The sequence below is a fragment of the Pongo abelii genome, chromosome 11 (assembly GCF_028885655.2).
Source record: "Pongo abelii isolate AG06213 chromosome 11, NHGRI_mPonAbe1-v2.0_pri, whole genome shotgun sequence".
In the NCBI taxonomy this organism is placed as follows: Eukaryota; Metazoa; Chordata; class Mammalia; order Primates; family Hominidae; genus Pongo; species Pongo abelii.
In genome coordinates, this window is record NC_071996.2 from 125948399 (window position 1) to 125970559 (window position 22161).

Below are 22161 nucleotides of genomic sequence, written 5' to 3' on the forward strand. Positions count from 1 at the left end.
AAGGATTAAATTATTAAAACTCTGTAGGCCAGGTGTGGTGGCTAACACCTGTAATCTCAGCACTTTGGGAGGCCGAGGCAGGTGGATCACCTGAGGTCAGGAGTTCAAGACCAGCCTGACCAACATGGAGAAACCCCATCTCTACTAAAAATACAAAATTAGCTGGGCATGGCGGCGCATGCCTGTAATCCCAGCTACTCAGGAGGCTGAGGCAGGAGAATCACTTGAACCCGGGAGATGGAGGTTGCAGTGAGCCGAGATCATGCCATTGCACTCCAGCCTGGGCAACAAAAGCAAAACTCTGTCTCAAAAATAATTAATAAAATAAAAAATAAAACTCTGTGAAAGCCTGAGTTGCAGAAAACCAGCTGCCTTTGTTTAAAACATTTTAGCTACCTAAAAGGATGTGTTTAAGGATGTGCTCATCTATATCTAGCCCTTGTGGATGTTAATTTTGAGTAAGTTTCTATATTCATGAGAAACATATTTTTATAAATTTTTATGTAGAAGATACAAAACCACCTAGAACCTTTTTAGTGTGTCACCTTTAAGATTAAAATATAAAGAGTCATGCATGAGATGGACACTGGTTCAGGAAGTATACCTGGTAAGTGGAACAGGGGTTTTCCGAGTGAGATCATCCTAAAAGCTAAGGGGAACAGGCACTCAAATCAAAACCCAGGCAATGACAAATACTCTTATGGGGTCACTTGGACATTTATCAGCCTTTGCAATCTAAAATTCCAAGATTATGTACATTTATTATTTTGTTTGAGTTCTTTTTGAGACAGGTCTTGCTCTGTTGCCTAGGCTAGAGTGCAGTGGTGCAATCACAGGTCACTGCAAGCTAGACTTCCTAGACTTAAGTGATCCTCCAACCTCAGTCTACCAAGTATCTGGGACCATAGGTACAAGCCAACACACCTGGCTAATTTTTGTTTGTTTGTTTGTTTTGTTTTGTTTTGTTTTGTTTTGTTTTGTAAAGGCAAGGTCTCACTATGTTACCCAGGCTGGTCTCTAACTCCTGGGCTCAAGAGATACTTTCATCTTGGCCTCTCACAGTCCTGGGATTACAGGGATGAGCCACTGCACCCAGCAGTTATGTGCATTTGAACACTAAAGGTTGATATGAGTGAGAAGGCAGGAATGAGCCTTAGTAATCCTTTTAAAAACATCTCATAAAACAGCTTCTGAATCTTGTATTCTTATAGATTCATCAAGCCTAGGTTTCCACTTGCAGTTTTTTGGTTTGTCTTGTAACCCTGAACATAATTCATTAGTTATCTATAGCAACACTTTCTTCCTAAACTGTATCTGGGTGTGCCACTAAGTCTGTAAAACATGTAAAAGAAGATTTTAATGTGCTTGCCCAGTAAGATGATGTGATTGTACTCCAGTAATAATTGTCTCATGCCAGCTTTTCACCCCTAGGAACCATGAGTCAGTTATTATTTCTAAAAATAATCTTTAAGATGGCATAGCACTTCCAAATGTATCTTTTTTTTTGAGACTGAGTCTTGATCTGTCACCCAGGCTGGAGTGCAGTGCTGTGATCATAGCTCACTGCAGCCTCAAACTCCTGAACTCAAGAAATCCCCCTGCCTCAGCTTCCTGAGCAGCTGGGACTGCAGATAGCTACCACCATTCCTGGCTAAGTTTTTAATTTTTTTGTAGAGACAGGGTCTGTTTTCATACTGCTGTAAAGATAATACCTGAGGCTGGGTATATAAACAATGGAGGTTCAATTGACTCACAGCTCTGCATGGCTGGGGAGGCAAAACTCACAATCATGGAGGAAGGGGAAGCAGGCACATCTTACATGGCAGCAGGCAAGAGAGAGTGAGCAAGAGCAGAGGAAACTGCATTATAAAACCATCAGATCTCATGAGAACTCACTATCACGAGAACAGCATGCAGGGAAACCTCCCCCATGATCCAATCACCTCCCACCTGGTCCTTCCCTCAACAGGTGCAGATTATGGGGTTACCATTTGAGATGAGAGTTGAGTGGGGACACAGAGCCAAACCATATTATTCTACCCCTGGCCCTTCCCAAATCTCACATCCTCATAGTTCAACACACAATCATGCCTTCCCAACGGTCCCCCAAAGTCTTAACTCATTTCAGTATTCATCAAAAAATCCACAGTCCAAAGTCTCATCTGAGACAAGGCAAGTCTCTTCCACCTACCAACCAGTAAAATCAAAAACAAGTCAGTTCCTTCCAAGATACAATGGGGGTACAGGCATTGGGTAAATACATTCATTCCAAATGGGAGAAATTGGCCAAAACAAAGGGGCTACAGACCCCATGCATGTCTAAAATCCAGCAGGGCAATCATTAAATCTTAAAAGCTTCAAAATGATCTCCTTTGACTCCATGTCTCACATCCGTAAGAGTGCGCTCCCACAGCCTTGGGCAGCTCCTTCATATGCTGGCATTGAGTGCCTGCAGCTTTTTCAGACACATGGTACAAGCTGTCAATGGATCTACCATTCTGGGGCCTGGAGGACAGTAGCCCTCTTCTCCTAGACTCACTAGGCAGTGCCCCAGTGGGGACTCTATGTGAAGGCTCCAACCCCACATTTCCTTTCCCCACTGCCCTAACAGAGGTTCTCCATGAGGCCTCCACCCCCCAGCAAATTTCTGCCTGGACATCCAGGCGGTCCCATACATCCTCTAAAATCTAGATGGGTGTTCCCAAACCTCAGTTCTTGACTTCTGTGTGCCCACAGGCCCAACACCATGTGGAAGCCACCAAGGCTTGGGGCTTGCACCCTGTGAAGCAATGGCCTGAACTATACCTTGGCCCCTTTTAGCCACAGCTGGAGCTGAATCAGCTGGGACACAGGGCACCAAATCCCAAGGCTGCATAGAGCAGGGAGGCCCTGGGTCCTGCCCACTAAACCGTTTTTTCCTCCTAGGCCTCTGGGCCTGTGATGGGTGGCCCAGATCTCTGACATGCTCTGGAAACATTTTCCCTGTTGTCTTGGCAATTAGAATTTGGCTCCTTGTTACTTATGCAAATTTCTGCAGCCAGCTTGAATTTTTCCCCAGAAAATGGGTTTTCCTTTCCTATGGCATTGTCAGGCTGCAAATTTTCCAAACTTTTATGCTCTTCTTCCCTTTTAAACATAAGTTCCAATTTCAGATAATCTCTCTCATGTTCAAAGTTCCACAGATCTCTTGGGTAGGGGCAAAATGCCAGCAGTCTCTTTGTTTAAAGCATAGCTACAGTGGCCTTTGCTCCAGTTACCAGGATGTTCCTCATCTCCATAGGAACCACCTCAGCCTGAACTTCATTGTCCATATTACTGTCAGCATTCTGGTCAAAACCGTTTAACAACTCTCTAGGAAGTTCCAAATTTTCCTTCATCTGCCTGTTGTCTTCTGAGCCCTCCAAACAGTTCCAACCTTTGCCCATTATCCAGTTCCAAAGTCACTTCCACATTTCCAAGTATCTTTATAGCAGTGCCCCACTACTTTGGTACCAATTTACTGTATTAGTCGATTTTCACACTGCTACGAAGATACTATCCAAGACTGGGTAATTTATAAACAAAGGAGGTTCAATTGACCCACAGTTCTGCATGGCTGGGAAGGCCCCAGGAAACTCACAATCATGGCGGGAAAGGAAGAGGCACATCTTACAAGGTGGCAGGTGAGAGAAAGGAAGCAAGATCAGGGAAAACTGCCTTGTAAAACTATTGGATCTCATGAGAACTCACTCACTATCACGAGAACAGCATGGGGGAAACTGCCCCCATGATCAAATTACTTCCCACCTGAGCCCTCCTTCCACATGTGTGGATTACAGGAATTACCATCCAAGATGAGATTTGAGTGAGGACAAAGGAGCCAAACCATATCACAAGTCTCACTTTGTTGCCAAGTCTGATCTCTCACTCCTAGACTACAGCAGTCCTCCCGCCTTGGCCTCCCAAAGCACTGAGATTATAGCCATGGAGCCACTGCACTCAGCCTGAATGTATTCTTAACTAAGTCTAACATTAATTTTGTAAAGCATTAATATCTACATTTACATATGATGAAACTGAAGGTGAGACATTGATAACATCAGAGCGCATTCTCAAGCCAGCCCTCTTTTTACTTCATCGTACTGTTAGGCCTAAAATTAATGATCTCTTTGGAGTGTTACATAACATTTATAGGAGGCTATTGGTTTGGCCCAACAGACCAAACCAAAATGGAGTCACTCATGCTAAAGTTCCACATCACCAAATCAAGACTAATCTGTTCATTGAACTTCTGAGAGAGAGAATAGCCATAAAGGCCAGTTTCATTGGGCAAGATAATTAATTTCCCTCTGTTTTAATCCTTATAAAAAAGCAACCTGATGTCAACTAATCAGTCATTTTTCTATTATTCTATTTCCCTATTCCCACCTTTCAAGGAAAGTAACTTCAAAACCACCAAGCTGCTTTTTGTTCTCTGTTTTGGCTTTCCTCAGCCCTTCCCTGTCTGTAAAACCAGCCTCCTCTGCTGAACCCATTGGAACACTCCTTCTATTTTATGGAATGAAGTGTTGCCCAATTCTAGAATCGCAAATGAAGCCAATTAAGATTTTCAAAGGATCCCAGCTGCACTGAGCACTGGGAAGAAAAAAGATTTTTTAAAAAAATCCTTAAGCTAAATTTGTTGTAATTTTGTCTTTTGACAGGAGGAAATGAAGAGTTTTGGAAAGGGCCCAAAAGGCTGGACTGTAGGCGGTAGAGATAGAGAGAATGTTCACGAATGAGCAAATATACTCCTTATGAAATTTCAGAGAAATGGGTAATGAGACTGACTACTCAGAGAAATGCTGGGAGGAGGCAGCGGTGGTCTCCCAGGTCACCTCACCAGCCCATGGCTGCCCAACTTGCACTTGTGTCTTCACTGAATAGCTGAATAGCTATGTGTTCACTGAATAGCTTCACTGAATAGCTATGTGTTCACATGAGACATGCCGAGGGTGCCAGTTCGGCCCTGCATGTGCAGTTCCATGACTGTCACCAAGTGATTCACAGTCACATATGTATCCAAAATCTTGGCGTGAGACTTTCTCTAAGGGGAGCTAACCAAGAGCACAAATTCACCTCCAAAACAATTGTATAACTAGTCACTGTAAGATATATGGGGCCAATGAGAGCAGGATTTAAACATTTGCCAAAGACTGTATCTCTCTTTTTTCCCCCTTTTCATTTTAAAAGGAAGTTTGTGTTTTTCTCTGTACCAGAAGTCCTGGCCTTGCCTAGCATCAGTCTCTCAGAAAGTTCCTGGAGGCTTTCCTTTAACTTTCCCTTAAAATATAAGAGTTGCTGAGGCAGGAGAATTGACTGAACCCAGGAGGCGGAGGTAGCAGTGAGCCGAGATCGCCCCACTGCATTCCAGCCTGGGTGACAGAGTGAGACTCTGTCTCAAACAAAAAAAACAAAAACAAAAACAAAAAGTTGCTGGTGGTTTGAAAACCTGAAGGAGTTTGCTAATGTCACAGCTTACTTTAAATTATTTGCACGTAGCCAGGCATGGTGGCTCATGCCTGTAATCCCAGCACCTTGGGAGGCTGAGGTGGGAGGATTGCTTGAGGCCAGGAGTTTGAGACCAGCCTGGGCAATAAAGTGAGTCCATATCTCAACAAAACATTAAAAAATTAGTCAGGTGTGGTGGCATGTGCCTGTGGGCCCCGCTACTTGCGAGACTGAGGTGGGAGGATCACCTGAGCTCAGGAGATTGAGGCTGCAGTGAGCCATATTCATGCCACTGTACTCCAGCCTGGAAAACAGAGCAAGGCCATGTCTCAAAAAAAATAAAAATTAAAAAAAAATCTATCTGCCCCGAAGTCCTTTTATATTCAAATTTTCTCCTGCAAATGAAAAACTGTTAGAGAATATCCTCAAGATTTCTTGGCTTAAAAATGAGAGGAAGAAAAATGGCCTTGTTGAATTTTACTTGAGCTCTCTATGCTGCTAGAAAACAGAAACCATGAAGATAAACCTCCCACTCTTTTTTGTGTTCCAAGAAAGGATTTACTACAAGGAACCCCCCTTCTCCCTGTGGCTTAGATAAGACCCACAGATGCCTCCTTTGTTTATTAGTGACAAGGCCAGACACAGACTCTCCAAATTCCCATTCTTTGGCTCATAAATGATTAGCTGAACTCTGTCCCCCCCAGTCGGTCCTTACAAAATACCTGCCACCTTGACTTGATCGAACTTTAATTAAGTTTCTCTCCATCTGTAGACCCCTGAACTTTGACCCACTCTTACCACACAGAATAGGCTGACATCAGGGTACACATGGTTTTAGTATCCTGACCCACCTTCACCTTCCATTTCACTTCCCCACATCCAGTTCTCCTGAGCCTTGTTCGTTCTTCCCTAAGTAATAGAAATGCCCGTTCCTCCTTTACATTCGAGACACTTGCAGACCTCTTGGTCTCCGTGTCACATAGTGCCCCCACTCCCTTCATGAAAGAATCCTTTCGAATGACATCTCTCCTTACCTAAATCCAGATTTGCTTTTTATTTGACAAGGATAATAAATAAATAAAGCACAGAGTTCCACCCTACAGTACTTGTGCCTGCCTGTGGAGATGTCTCTTAACACAGGGCAACATGAAACACAGATGTAAAATAGTTCCCGTCCATGAAGTCTTCACTTCTCAGATTGAGACGCTTTCCAAAGTAGTAAGCAGAGTCTCATTCTCCAGGGAGCCAGGGTTGTTGCATTTATTCATTTAATAAAGATTTACCTCGTACGGACCCTGGTAATTTTGTATTCTGAACATTTCTGGAAACATTCCCTCCGTTCAGGCCTGCATCGCAGTAGATGTTCTCATCAGTCTCCCTTGAGCTATTCTTGTACCTTCAAATCCATCCTCCCCACAGCATTTAGTGATCTATCTCAAATGCAGATGTGAACTTTTAAAAACATGTAATGTCTAAGCACCTTAAAATTACCTACAAGGCCTCTCACAGTCAGACTTCTGCCTCAATCTCCACCTCTAGCCCTTTCCCCTGTCTGTTCTTATCTCTGGTGAGACCCCCCACTATCCCCTACATATCCAGTAGGTACATATTCTACTTTGTGCTCCTTTTCTGGTGTTCCTCTGCCTTTCATGCTCTCACCATTCCTGCCTGCTACCCGCTTTACTCCTGCTAAGTCTCAGTGCAGTCATCATCTCTAGAAAAGCCACTCTGCCTCCTGTATCTGCATTCCCTCCCAGTTGGTTTCTTATTGCTTCTTGAACCTGGCATCTGGCAGCAATTCAATAAATAAGTATTGGGTAACATAAATAAAGGCTATTTCTACAAAGGTGATTTAAGAGATGTCCCCTACAGAAGCACCCATGTAAGGAGGTCATTGCAGTTCAGGATGATAAAGATATATGGAGAACATCTATAAAGTACTACAGTAGCATCCTAGAGGTCTTTTTAAAATGGAATTGTTTCCATCTTAATGGAGTGGCTCCCCATTAGCCCTGATGGAAAGTTGGGAAACAAATTTGGCCAAGGTTATCTCAAGGTGTTTGCAGGATGAAAATAGAAATTCTACACATTCCTGAACTGCTCAGGAGTCTTTAAACCAGAAACCAACTTTTATTTGCTTTTTGAAAAGAGTGTCAGATCTCTTTCTTCTTCTTTTTTTTTTTTTTAGACGGAGTCTTGCTCTGTCTCCCAGGCTGGAGTGCAATGGTGCAATCTCGGCTCACTGCAACCTCCGCCTCCCGGGTTCAGGTGATTCTCCTGCCTTAGCCTCCGGAGTAGCTGGGACCACACCCAGCTAATTTTTGTATTTTTATTAGAGATAGGGTTTCACCATGTTGGCCAGGCTGGTCCCAAACTCCTGACTTCAAGTGATCCACCTGCCTTGGCCTCCCAAAGCACTGGGATTACAGGCACGAGCCACCGCACCTAGCAGATCTCTTTCTTAACCTTGTAATTGGTGAGCAACAACCTTTAAATGTATTTAGTCATTTATTCATTCATTTAACAAACACTTGGCAAGGGCCTACTATGTGCTAAGTGGTACAGATTAAGCAGTGTACAAGACAGACTCCATCCTGCTCTGGGGTTCACATGTAGGCAAAACAGACAATAACAAGTAATCAATACAGGAATTAAATATTGTACAACTACTGTTTAGGATGTGATCAGGAAAGAGCAGAAACCTACTTTAGAGAAGGTGGTTGGAGAGGGGCACTTTGTACCAGTTTCCTTTAACTTAAGTCTTGACAGATGAGGAGCCAGCCTCATGAGGCCCCTGGGGGAGAGAGTCCCAGGCCAAGAAAATCTCAAAGCAGGAGAAAACTTATCCTGTGGAGGAGTAAGAGAAGCCAATATGACTCAGCAGTGGTAGAAATGACTTTCTTCTAGAAGCTTCCAGGAGACCACAGGCTCCTGGGTTACTTCACACAGGACCCCTTCTCGGTCTCCTTTTGCGATTGCAGAGAGTGTAGCCCCTTTGGGAGACCTGAGTTCAGTGTTGCCTCAACCATCAACTCACCCTGAGATCATGGATTGTTACTTCACTGATTGAGACTTGGGTTCTCTCATATGTAATAAGCAGAGGTTGGATGAGGTGCCCTCAACTCTGTATACTATGATGCTATTAACATTAATTACTATGATCACTTCAGCAGCACATATACTAAAAGTTGGAATGATACAGAGAAGATTAGCAGGGCCCCTCAGCAGGGATGACATGTCAATTCATGGAGCATTCCATTTTTTTAATGGCAGCCAATATATCTGGGACATTTGAAGAAGCCAACATGGTCTCCCGGCCCAAAGAAAACATTAATTACTAAAGGATCACTGAATCTCAACAGGCATCACTCATTCATTCATTCATTCATTTTTAAAAATGTTGTATTCTGAACATTTAAAGAAATGAATGAATGAATTTTTTTTTCAAAAAAATAATTTTGAGCACTTAAACTGCCAGATACTGTTCCAGACTCTGGGCCACACAAAGGCAGAGCATCCACTCAGGGTGAAGATGAGGCTGATAAAATAAAAATATATAGTCTAAATGCAGGCAGGGTATAAAGTTGTGTGAAGAAAAACAGAAATAGGATATGAGGAGAGAGTGACGAGGCATGCCGTGTTGGGTGAGGTGGTCAGAGAAGGCCTTTCAGAGGCAGTGTTTGTGTACAGGACCAACTTTACTTATAATTTACTTATAACTCCTATTTAAATTGTTTATGGAGAGTTTAGAATGTTTGAAATGTACCATCATCCTTTCTGGTTGATTTCTGTGTTCATATGGAAAACAGTATTTCTCAGAAGTCTAAATTCTCCAGCAAGCAAGCCTTCTGAGAAGATAGCTAAATTTTAAAAAGTACAAAGCCATCTTTGAATTGGTCTTTTCATCTTTAAAACAAAACATGTGCTCTAATTCAAATCTGGTAAGACATTTCATCAAATACGGATTCTGTAAAGACTTCCATTGTCAGCATTGCTGAACCTCAGCCTTACAGTGGAAAGTGGACATTGCACAGAGTAGGGATGTGCCTGTTTGCCCCGAAGGCAGATTCTGACAGGCTCCAGCCAAGACTTTCTCATTAAAAAGGGTCATGGGGAGGTTATGTGAAGGTTTGAGAGGTGTTGATGGTGTGAGCAACCGCCCCTCCTAATGGAGCAGAGTTAATCACTCACTGGCCAACTGGAAAATCAATGGCTCCCTGCTTTCTCTCCTACACTTTGCCTGTGCTCGGCCAGCCTGCTCCCCTGCTCCCTGCAGTGAACTGGCGTCAGGCAGAGGACTCCAGGATTCTTCTCCCCTCCTACTCAAAGACTGGCTCTTCAGAAGGAGAGTCATCTAACCCCAGGGCACGAGAGCGTGTTCTTTCTTACCTGGGAGAAACCTTATAATGAAGCCTTATTGCCAAAGAGGAGGAGGAAGCAGAAAAGAGGATGTGTTGGGGGAAACACAAGTTGGGGCATTGGGGGAAACTCAAGTTGGGGCATTGGGGGAAAGACAGTCTTTCTGAGGAAAGACATCATTGCAACCAAAATGAAAAGGAAACAATGTCCATAGATGATGGGCTGGGAGCTTTTCCAATTCAGTGTCATGTGAGTTTTTAGAACCTTTTCACTAAGGAGATGGTGAGTTGCCTGTTTGTGGTTGAGCTCTAAATGTAAATGTCTTCATGTTTACCCTAAATGAGGCCTTCCATGGAACTGACTAGACCAGAGGTCCCCAGGCAGAAGGGCCCAAAGAGTCAGGTTGCCAGTGTTCTGGACTGCAACTTACAACGTTAAGTTCTCACCTTGGGCCTGACTAGAAGTACAGCTGAACCCTTTGGTTGGCAGAAGGGTGTTACCAGCAGGAAGAATTATGTATTAAGGTCAAAAAAATTGTTCTTTCAGTGAGTCTGGCTGAGTGATGTTCATCCAAGAGGTATGACAGCCACCACCTGTGCTTCCAGGCTCGGATACTCTGTCACATAAGGAAGAAGGTTGAGAAATTTCCTAGGAGAGAGGTTAAATCTTAAAGTTGGAGCCAGTATTATGATACAGTGAGATGTGAGACTGTGGTTCTCAGTGGTAGTGACGGTGCACCACTGGGATGGAGGGGTGAGTGGGGGCTGGAAGCATGGAGGGAAGCAGTTCAGTCATGATGGTCTTGATTCTGACTTCCAGCTGGATGTCTCATTTTCAGTTTTGAAGGAGAAGAAGCAATAACCAGAAAAAAGGGAGGGAACAATGAGGAGTAAGTGGGGATGTTGTTACAAACACAGCCAGTTTGAGGGTGTTTAAGAAGATAGTGCACTCGTTCTCTAGACTTTAGACTTAGTTTGCCACATATTGTTGGAAGCCACCCTGCTGATGGTCACCGTGTTGGCATTTGTTTGGAAAGAGTATGAAATTGGCTTTTCCAGTGTGGATAGCAATAGCCTGTGATATCAAACTGAGAATGAAAACATATGTTGTGTGAAAAAATGGAAGAGTCCATTTAGCTGTTCCCCCAGATTAGCAGATACACATCCAGGGCGCCCTCACTGAAAACTGGCATCGTCTGCTTTAAGTGAATTTTCTTCCCTGCATCCTGTGATTATGGCTCCCTTAACTTTGTTAGCCTTCATATTGAGTTTTTATGCTCATGCATTTCCTCAGCTCTCCATTTCCTTCCAAGCATCTTAACTGGTAATTCAGTTTGCTCATGGACTGCTTCGTAGCAAAGCATCTCACCATGAAATGGTGCTTCCCCCTACGTGTGTGCAGTTGTTCTAGCGTGAGGAAATAGAACCAGCAATATCAGCCTTTGGAGACAAAGAACTCAGACCTGAGGGTTTGGAGACAATCATCTGCTGTTCTTACCACCATTTGGTTCAACATTAATTTACCTGCCACTGTAAGAAAAGTGGGGAGATTTGGTCTTTTTTAAAGAGAACCAAATTCAGACAAACAGAAAGTCTGTGACCCGTGGGCTTTCTCAACCAAGGACCCTTAGAACAAGTGCACAAGTGCGTTAGGGCTTGAGCAGGAGTCACTTGAGCCTGCCTCATAAATCCAGGTTTCCTTCCTGCAGTCCAGCTAACTTCACGGGAGAGGAGGTCAGTGACTGTCATTCTGAACCTGGACAGATGAGGTTGCTGCTGCCTGGCTTCTTGGAGTCTTTAATCTTTCCAGAAATAAATCTTTCTTATTTTTTTTGAGTGATCACCACTTAGATCTTTTCTGAATTCTATTAAGAACAAAAACCTGTGACAGACCCACTGAGGTGACTTCTAGCTCTAACAGCTCACTGCATAGGGAGGTTCTCAAACCTCAAAAGCCATCTTTTTACAGGAGCTTAACATAAAATGACCCAACTATGACCAAATGTGTAAGGAGAGTGGGCAGTTGCCTGAAAAATTAGGTGTTCGATGTTCATGATGTTGAGCCTAAAATCAGACTCTTGGTCAGCAAAATGGCAGACCTGACCTCACCTCATCAGGAGACTTCCTCATAAACAGACACTGCCATAGAAGGACAGGTGAGTGAGGTGCATTCACATTTTCTCTTGTCTCAGGGTAAGTCAAGAATAGATACTCTCTGAGGCTAGATCTCTACCCCAAGATATATTGAGCCTGAATCTCCCTTTAATATCTATGCTTTTTTCAACTAAACTTTTTCCCCACAAATTGTGAGACATATTAGAAAAATCCGAATAGTCTACAGAGTTGTTTTTGTTTTGTTAAGGGTTTGGGTTTTTTATGATGGTGGCGGTTGGAGGAGACAGGTAAAAACATTTGTTTTTATGATTATCATTTTTAAGACAAATGCTTTCTCAGTCTTTATGGTGAAACACAAGTTTACCTGGGTACCACTAGAATGACCAGAGCTTTAAGAAAAGTCTGGACAGATGTTCCTTGTGCCACCCTCACAAATTTTCCCATTTGTCAGGCACACTCATAGAATACAAGTGATTGAACTGGTTTTGTAAAATATGTGTGAAATAAGGAAACTGGCCTAGGTGAATTGGGAAATTTGCCCAATTAAACTTTTTTAAACCACCAGGAATCAGGATATATATATTACAATGTCTTGAGAAATTTACAGAAGTTTATAATTTAGATTAAACCTAACCATATCCCCTTCTTGTTACATCTGTGGAGAGAAAAATAAGAGTGACTTTCTGGAGTAATTTGAAGATAGCCACGATCCTTTGAAGGTAAAAACTGTTGCTGTCCTTGAATTATTGCCAGGCATACTCCATACAAATTGAGTATCCCTTATTCAAAATGTTTGGGACCAGAAGTGTTTTGGTTTTCAAATTTTTTTGGATTTCAGATTTTTTCAGATTTCAGGATATTTGCATTTAGCATTCCTAATCTGAAAATCTAAAATGTGAAGAACTCCCATGAGTATTTCCTTTAAGTGTCATGTCAGCACTCAAAAGATGTTGGAGTTTGGATTACAGATTAGGGATGCTCAACCTATATTTCTTTATAATATGCACTGTAGATAGGCTGCTGTTCACAATGTTGATTTCTAACATCTAAATGGCTCCTGAGCAGGTACACATATAAGTGATGGTTTAGATAAAGGCAGCAGCTGCTTATTATCAATACACCATGCTGAAAAGCTCTAGCTTGCTGTTGCTAAAGCCAACAGTGCTGGGGGAAATGGCAGCTCATCCTGGAGGCTAACATCAGGAATGGTCTGTATTGGAAATGGCACCATTCCTGAGGGAACATTTACACTGTGTACGAAGTTCTACCCTTTAACACTGCTTCAATTAGAGAGGTGCAATGCCTTTTAAAAATATGAATAGGAAGAAACAAGAACTTGAAGTATTCTAGGTCTTCGTTTTAAGCTGGTTGTTAAGTAATATATAACTGGTTTATTTCTAATTGAAGAAAAGTTACCCATTCTAAGGACATCACCTAGACTATCCTTTTACTCTAATCACCTGCTGTGGAACATTCAGCTTTGGGAGGCCTAAGGAAATACTGAAACTGTATGTTCCTGATAAAAAGATCTCTGTTTAGATTATGTAGCCCATTCAGGAAAAACAACCAAATAATAGAACCAAAAAGGGTAAAAACCAAGAGCATTGTTGCTAAGGACGAGGGATGATCAGAAAGTCCTTCGGTTGTAGCTAAAACTATATATTAAAATGATGATGAATTTAAATTTTATTAAATATGTTATGAAATATTTCAAACATATTAAGGCTAAAATAAAGGGAAGAGAGCATGGTGAATTCTTGTTTTAAAGTGTTAAGAGCATAGATTTATTTCTATAGGTTCACTTTCTTTCAGTATTCAAATCCACCTTCAAGGGACATGTGAGACCCACTTGTAGGGCTGTTCCCATGGCGAAATGACAAAGGTCTCAAGTACCTGGTAATAATTGCTTTGAATCAATGTGTAAATTACAGGCCATCATGCTTTTTTTTCCGTATAGCGTGTGGGATTATATGCCAGTGATTATAATGTCTATTTCATGTGTCTCCATGTGTTTTATTTTCTTACCTGCACCCGTATTGTACACAGTGGAAATTTTATTGATGGCACACACCAATGGTACTCAACAAGGGAAGACTCTCAGGTCCTTCCTTCTTCATGGGTCTTGGATGGGACTTGTATAGAGAGAAAGGAAGGTTCTCAATGTGTTGGGGTAGAGTTGGGGCAAGGATTCCTCAGTGACTGAGGGCCTCACTCTCCCTCTCATATTTTGGCTGGGGTGAGTGCTCCAGGACTCTTACACCTTAGAGGTCACACAGACCATAAGCTAGATCCCCCCAGTCAGTTGCTATGGCCAGATTTCTGGTCATACCAAAAAAACAGCTTGATTAAGTGATCATTGAGAGAAATACCCTCCCCAGATCAAAAGTGGGATAGTGGTTGTCACAAAGGCAATCAACTGGTCTTGAATGTAGCCCGGGCTGCTCTTCCAGGGGCCCTCGATGCTTGCTTCATTGCCTCCTTGATGTCATTATATTTGGCACCTTTCTCCAGATGGCAAATCTCATTCTCAACACGCTTTCCACACCAGGGGTGGGGACTTGGAAAGCCAAATCAGTGAACTCTCCGTTCAACTCAGGGATTGTCTTACACACAGTTTTGGCAGGGCCAGGGATTGAGAGATAGTGACCACTGACATAACACTACAGCTTGCTGGAGGAGTAATCATGATCTGTGGGGAGCAGTGATGGCGTGGACTGTGGTCTGAGATTCCTCCACGTTACCACAGTCATCATCGATGACTTCTGCCAGGAGAGTCAAACACTTGGTATGCAGGTGACATTGCTGACAATTTCGAAGGAGTTGTCATCTTCACAGTTCTCTCCCATTCTGAGCACAGCAGCATTGATGCAGGTGGTAGGAATAATAACCCTTTGCTTCCACCTTTCAAGTGATTGCTAGCCTTGTCTAAGATGGTAAAGAGTGCGGTGGGCTCTATGATGTATTCAACATCATGTCACCCCATTTGATGTTGGGGGGATCTTGAACTTGGAAAATGAAGGTAGGATTTCAATTGACTGCACTTACTGTTCTCAGCCTTGATGATGCCATTGAACTTGCCATGGGTAGAATCATTTCTGGACACATAGTCCCTATTATTGAGGTCAAGGAAGGAGTCACTGATGGCCACAGTATCCACTTTGGAAGCAGCCTGGTAACTAGGCACCCAATATAGACAAGCCCATTTAATCCAGCTGTTACAGTCATGACAAGGTGAGGAGGCTGGCACTGCAAAAAAGGTGAGGCTTCTATTTAGTGGAGAGGAACTGAGAGAGCTGCATGGGTTTTAAATACGAAAATGAAAGTAATACATTTTAGGTCAAGTCCAGGAAGCAAGCAAGGTTGGATAGCAAGGCTTACAAGTTGTTCAAAGCCATTTGGTTCCTGAATTTCAGATAGCAAGTAACATGAGTTTTGATAGCAAAGAATTTATACAAAAGTTTATCTAAATATATTCAGCTTCAGATTCCAGAAAGCAAAAATTTGGATAGTGAGAGATATTCATATTTACTGCTTGCTTACAGGCACCCACACATGCATGCATTCTCTCAGTCATTCATTTAGGACCTCGGCTTATTGCAAGAGCTGGGAGATTAAACAACCATCATCTAAACTAGAGATAATTGTATGAAGGTGAGTGGATATATGTAACTGCATAATTATGAAAGAACAACTATGATTCCCAAAGTGCCCAGTATGTGAGATGAGCTTGTTTTGGTTTAATTTAAATATGTACATCTTGGATGGAATATACAGTTGATCTTTAAACAACATAGGTTAAATCAAGTGGGTCCACTTATACATGAATTTTATAAAAATAAATATATTGAAAACTTTTCTGTAAATCTGCAACAATGTGGAAAAACAGATGAAAGGTGTACCCTAGGAATATTGGAAAAGTTAAGAAAAAGGTATGTCATGAATGCATAAAACATATGTCAATACTACGTATGTTATCATTTACTACCATAAAATATACATGAATCTATTATGAAAAGTTAAAATAAAAATTAGGCTGGGCCTGGTGGCTCACACCTGTAAATCCCAGCACTTTGGGAGGCTGAGGAGGGTAGATTGCTTGAGCTCAGAAGTTCAAGACCAGCCTAGGAAACGTGGCAAAACCCCATCTCTACAAAAAAATACAAAAATTATCTGGGTTTGACAGCAGGTACCTGTAGTCCCAGCTACTTGGGGGGCTGAGGAAGGAGAATCATCTGAGTCCTGGAGGTCGAGGCTGCAGTGAACTGTGATTGCACCACTGCACTCTAGCCTGGGCTGCTGAGTGAAACTCTGTCTCAAAAAAAAAAAAAAGTAGTTAAAATTTACCAAAACTTATGCACATGAACACATCAAACTATATATGACACCAGTCGCAGTTTAGGGAAATTAAACACATGTAAAGATGCGGTATTAAATTATAATGGCATAAATTAATTGTACTGCATACTGCACCTACTGTAATAATTTCATAGCTACCTCTTGTTGTTATTGTGGTGAGCACAAGTGTTCTGATTATCCACTTAAAACACTGCATAACGCTAATCATCTCCATGTGAACAGTTGTCTCTCCAGGAAATTACATCACAGTAAAAAGTGATCTCTTAAAGTTCTGATGTATTTTTCATCATGTTTAGTGCAACACTGTAAACTTTGAATAACACCACGGGACCCATTCAAAGTGCCACTAGTGATGCTGGAAGTGCTGCCAAGAAGCAGAAAAAAGCTATGCAATTACAAGAAAAGCTATGAAATTACTTGATATGTACCGTAGGTTGAAGTCTGCCACTGTGATTGCCGCCATTTCATACAGATGATTCATCTTGTAAACAGATGATGTGTTGATAAATAGAACACAGTATTGGAAATAGTATTTTCTCTTTTTTATGATTTCTTAATAACTTTTTTGGTTTAGCTTACTTTATTGCAAGAATACAGTATATAATACATATAACAAACAAAATACGTGTTCATCAGTTGTTTATGTTATTGGTAAGGCTTCCGGTCAACAGAATGCTATTAGTAGTTAAGTTTTGGAGAAGTCAAAAGTTATGCATGGATTTCAACTGCACAGGGCACTGGTACTCGCAACCCTCAAGTTGCACAAAGGTCAATTGTATATTACAAAACATAACTAACGATCAGATCATTATCTCACAAGTGTTTCACTAAAAGGAAGTAAGCCAATTTAAAGACCAGTGTTAAGGAAATAATAACATGGCTTAGAACTTAAAGTACAATAAAAAAAAAAAAATATATATATATATATATATGAAAAAAAAGAAATAATAACATGGGTGGACCATGAGTGTGGCAGAATCTGGAAGGTGGTTTGTGACTGTGTTTGAAAAACACTTGGGCAGATTGATCTGGGAGCACAGAGAAAACCTCCAACCCCAGCTTGGTAGGAGACCCACAGAAAGTGTCCCAGTGTAGGTCCACTCCTATTCCACTTAAACTATTCTGACTCCATCTTGAAAATTTTAAAGAATGAGTCATTAATAAAGAGGAATGATAAGGCTTGGTGATTTAGTGAAGGTGATTGGTATAGAATTCAGCTGTTAGCGCAAATGGCTTGGTTTGATTTTCCTGAGTTTGTTAGGGTTCATAACCTATGAAAAAGTCCTGGTGCAGGTTTTACTGTTTTGGATGCAAGTAAAAGAAGAAAGAGTCTTTGGTTAGTAACCAGTCGGCCAAAACTGAAGAGGGACTTCTCTCCAGATTGCATATTCTGAGACTATCTTTAAGATTTGTGGTATCACATTTAGAGACAGGAATCATTCATGGTTTTAATCAGATGAGAAAGTTGGACCTGGCATATGACTAACATGTATTGCATTGTTGCCATCAGGGGTTTGTAAAGATAAAGGTTTTGATCTTTTAATATTGTTGCTTAGTCTTTTCATGGTCAGTAGGACTGACAATTAAAATTTATAGCAATGTGAGGGAGGAATCTAGTAGAAAAGAATTTTCTTAGCAATGCTTCTGTTGCTATCAGAAGTAAATTTTTGTTACTTGTTTTTGCATGAAAAATTGAAACATCACACAAGGTCTGTTTGCAAAGCATGACTCCTGCCCACTCCAGATCTCAGTTCTAATCCCCTTGTGAATCTACCATGCAGTTTCCCATGTACCTACATGCATTGGTATGTAAATACCTTTTCAAAATACAAATGGAAGGAAAATATACTCTTCAGCCTCTTGCTTTCTCATTTAACAGTATATCTCAAAAAAATTTTTAACAGTTACATAATTTATTTAACCAGTGTCCTGTCATGAACATTTAGAGTTGCTCTCAGATTTTGGCTGTTGGTTGATTGACTGTTCATTTGTTTGAAGGAGGGTGAGCTTATGCATGATTTTCATGTTTGAGTGTGCTCTACATTTCCTAGGACTGAAGACACCCGCTCCCTCAGTGGGAGTCATTTGGATGTGATGTCCATCTAATGGCAAGTAAAGGACACTGATCCTAGCTTTCTGGACTATTCATTGGTGGGATGGTAGGGATAAGCAATTTTCTCATCAGATGTGATATCTTAATCTCTCAGCCTCAAGGACACTCAGCGTCCTCTATTGAGCTCCAGACGGATCTAAAGAATTAAGATAATAGAATTTGGGTTTTTAAAGCATAGATATCTATTCTCATATATTATACATATGCCCTCAATTAACTTAGATTCGGTAGTGAGTTTATGAGATGCTAGACGGCAAGGTGTGGTGAAACAATGATAAAATTTGGAATCAGAAAACCAAATTCAAGCCCAGCTTCTCTACACTGGCATTATTGTTGACAAGATACTCACCTTGCCTATGCATCAGTTTTCTCATCTGTAAAATAAGGATGATGTGGACATTGAAATAGATAATGTCTGTGAAAGTATACACTAAAAACAATCATTGCACAAACGTCAGTTATTATTTAACCCAACTCCTTTCTTATAATGAAAGGGAGGCTCAAGAGGTGGAAAGTGGCTTTCCTAGGCATATACATACATCTGTGATTTAACAATCTTTGTACCTTTAGTGTTTGTCTTCAAAAATTTCAAAAGCAGAGCTGAGCTTTAAAAAGAGGGAACACTGGAAAGAATGAGAAAATGTTGTAACTTAATTTTTCTCATCTACTATTTGTGCTTTAGTCATTTCATCTCTATTTTTACAAAACTTGAAATATATAAATGTCAGTTTTCTGATTATCTTCTATGATTTATGGTGCTTGCTTTGTTTTGGTGGTTTAGACGTGAGTAGCACTGTATTAGTTTGAAATTAGAATTGCTTCTCCCAGCGTTACACACACACACATCACACCCAGCAAAAAAAGCAAAAAAGCTCTGAATTTAAAAAATAAAAATAATGCCACAAGTATGAGTGGCTATTCACCAGTTGGAAATAGCTTTTCACACTGGATGGTAAACAGTAGCCTTTAGAGCGTTTCCAAATAACCATCACCAAGAATTGCTTTTAATTCACTCCCAGATGCTAAATAGGAGACCACAGAGCACTTTGTATTCCAAGGAGAAAAAAAAAAAGACTGAACATTGAATAAACAAAAACACAATCTAGTGCAGTCAATCTCTTTTTTGTAAGACTGTTGATTTGAGAAGCTTCCATGATGACCCAACATAAAAAAGGGGTGAATGTTTGGGGTGATGGGTGTCCCAGTTGTCCTGGTTTGATCATTACACATTGTATGCATGTGTCAGAATATCACATGTCCCCCCAAAATATGTATAACTATTATGTATTAACAAAAAAAATCAGTATAATTGTTATGACATATAATATAATGATATACTAATTTTGATAAGAGCAATATTTTAGACATTAATAAATATAATGTAGCTTTTAAAGGAAGCCTCCAAAGCTAAAAATTGTTCTGAAAATGAATCCTGTATACTTATGGTTTTGAGTAGTGGATTTTCAGCAGCTCTCTGGTATGTACTCACTTCATTGCCCTGTGGATGGGCAGAATTGAACAGGATTTTTGAAGAAAAGACTATTAATAGTTCTAACAGTTTGCTTCTTCTATTCTGAAATCAATATGTGAAGGCATTGCAATAACATTTTGGAACAAGAGACTTCAAGAACACATAGAAAAGGTATACCAGGACTTATCTTGATGTCTCATTTCTCTTTCTTTTTAAAATTGAGATATAATCCACATATTATAATAGTCAACCTTTTAAAGTATACAATTCAGCATATTCACAGAGTTGTGTAACCATCACCACTATCTAACTTCAGAACATTTTTACCCCCTGAAAAAGAACCCCAATATCCATTAGCACACACTACCATAGGCAATGGGGCTAATTTACTTTCTATCTCTGTGGATTTGCCTCTTCTGAACATTTCATGTAAATGGAATCATACAATGTGTGTCCTTCATGTTTGACGTCTTTCACTCAGCATTACTATGTTCACCAGTACTTTCTTTCTTTTTATGGCCAAATAATATTCCATTGTAAATATATAGCACAGTTTGTTTATCTGCCTATCAGTCAATGGACATTTGGGTTGTTTAAACTTTTTGGAAACTGAGAAGAATGAGGCTAACAAATGCTAACAACATTTACATACAAGTTCCAGTGAGGATACGTGCTTTCCATTCTCTTAGGGATACACCTAGGAGTGGAATGGATGAGTGTCTGGTGTCTGTTTATCCAAGTCATCTTACTGGAAAGCTGAGAAAAAAAGGGAATAAGATGCATTTGGATAAATTAAGAAACAGGATAGGTATGTACTGGTAGAGAGGGGTGTGCTCTTTGGGTTACAGCTCATTGTTCTCTTGCCTCCAACAGTCAATGACATAACCAGTTCCTGACTTTTTGGAAACAAACCCGTAGATAGACTGTAAACCCCATCGGTTTGCAGTGTTTCTACCCCATGAGACATGAGGAATAATCATACACTCCTGTTAGTTAACAGTGCACCACTTGGGCTATTTCTCCATGGTGGAGGGGGCTATGAGTGTAGCCAAGGGAAGGAAAAAAGATATTGGGATTTTTCAATTTTTTTTATATGGTGGGTGTAATTTGAAAAGAGCCTCTTGGTGCTCTGTTCATCCTGCAGAGGACTTAGGTTTTATTATGATCACATGGAGCCTCCACTCTTTTGAGATGAGGGTATTTTGCGGGGATGAAGACAAACAGGGGCAGCTCTGTAGTGTACACAAAAATGTAAACGTAGTGTAAAACAGTTCATCGTGTCCTGTTTTCCTTCAGGGAATGGAAGATGTTAACAGAGAGAAAAGTTTGAAGGCAGACATTTAGAAGAAGCTAGGAGGAGAAGCATCTTATATTAATGTGGGCCAAAAATGAAAACGTGGCTTGGTTTTTTAAAATCCTATGGCTGGTTTACTAGCAATAATGTTATTTCAAAATATTTTGTTTTCAAAACTCTTTAGGTGTTATTTATGCTAGTGTAAAGAATAAAGTCTGGCTAATTGGAAATGTGTTAGACATGGTACACACTGTCATTTTTTATTGTAATAACCAGAAAGGGCCACTACACTAAGAGAAAAAGTGCCGTTTTCTCTGCCGTCCCCATATAAGCCCAGACATCCAGAACAGAGCCCATGCTGGAAGCTTTCCCACACTGTAAGGACAAGTTTCATATTGACCACATCGATTCCCTGGAAAACCTTTTGTCTACCTGGGATGAATGGTAGACTATCCAGAGAACCAGATTTTCTTTCTACCTATATATTACATTTATCCTGCATTCAGAGCAGAAGAAGAAAATAGGCTAATTCCCCTTCGTGAAAACCTACGGGACTTCCATGCCATCCCTCAATACCGTGTGGGGGCCCCCAGCCAGTTTGCTAAGGTGTTAATGGTCTGTAATTACTTCCCGTGTTGCCTCCTTATGGGTTTTTGCTTTCATGCACAGGCCTTTGGGGCCTCAGCCCAAAGAAGTATGATGGATGATGGAACTTAATTGGGTCCTTTTAGGAAAGTGGCCCCTTCAACAATACAGAGAAAAGCCTCTACTTAAGGCAAGCCACACATTGAGTTAATCATTATACTCTTTAACTGATAATTAAAGGAAGAAATAGTTCTCTGCTGCCACAGTAATTTTTATTCTTTTGAGACAAGGTCTTGCTCTGTCGCCCAGGCTGGAGTGCATCATGGCTCACTGCAGTCTTGACCTCCCCGGCTCAGGTGATCCTCCCACCACAGCCTCCTGAGTAGCTGGGACTACAGGT

General features: G+C 41.0%; 1 protein-coding gene, 1 long non-coding RNA gene and 1 other non-coding gene across 4 annotated transcripts in view; 2 read left to right on the forward strand and 1 right to left on the reverse strand.

Moving 5' to 3' along the window:
• Nucleotides 1–22161, forward strand: part of SGPP2 (sphingosine-1-phosphate phosphatase 2) — a 144928-nt gene that overhangs the window by 66394 nt on the left and 56373 nt on the right. The gene's annotated exons all lie outside the window — the stretch shown is intronic.
• On the forward strand, nt 8627–8734 carry LOC112132421 (U6 spliceosomal RNA). Its single transcript, XR_002914194.2, has one exon. It is a non-coding gene; the product is annotated as a U6 spliceosomal RNA (small nuclear RNA).
• LOC129058144 (uncharacterized) lies at nt 13116–16536 on the reverse strand. 2 transcript variants are annotated; one of them, XR_008523034.1, is made up of 3 exons: nt 16437–16536; nt 16133–16250; nt 13116–15188 (listed from the first exon to the last, which is right to left on the reverse strand). It is a non-coding gene; the product is annotated as an uncharacterized LOC129058144 (long non-coding RNA). The 2 variants fall into 2 exon arrangements; XR_008523035.1 differs by having other exon boundaries at nt 16417–16461.